Source organism: Alligator sinensis, unplaced genomic scaffold (genome assembly GCF_000455745.1).
Source record: "Alligator sinensis unplaced genomic scaffold, ASM45574v1 scaffold27_1, whole genome shotgun sequence".
In the NCBI taxonomy this organism is placed as follows: Eukaryota; Metazoa; Chordata; order Crocodylia; family Alligatoridae; genus Alligator; species Alligator sinensis.
Genome location: NW_005842554.1, coordinates 39,727 through 40,088, shown reverse-complemented (window position 1 = coordinate 40,088; position 362 = coordinate 39,727).

The window sequence follows — 362 nt, the reverse complement described above, 5'->3', positions numbered from 1 at the left end:
ATTACTACACCCCACAACAGAGCCATCAGCATCCCAGGATCTTACAGCTGCACCTCCAGAAGTGTAATATATCTCATCCAATGCACCAAATGCCCTGATGGAAAATATGTAGGAGAGACCAAACAACAACTGCGCACCAGAATGAACGCACACTGGAAAGCCATCAAAGACAGAAACACCCAATTACCGGTGGGGGCACATTTCTCACAGGAGGGCCACTCTCTCTCCAATCTCTCAGTCCTGATCCTCAAGGGAAATTTACACAACACTTCCCAGAGACGAGCCTATGAGCTCCATTTCATCAACCTGCTGGATACTAGAGATCAGGGACTAAACATAGACATTGGATTTTTGATACATTA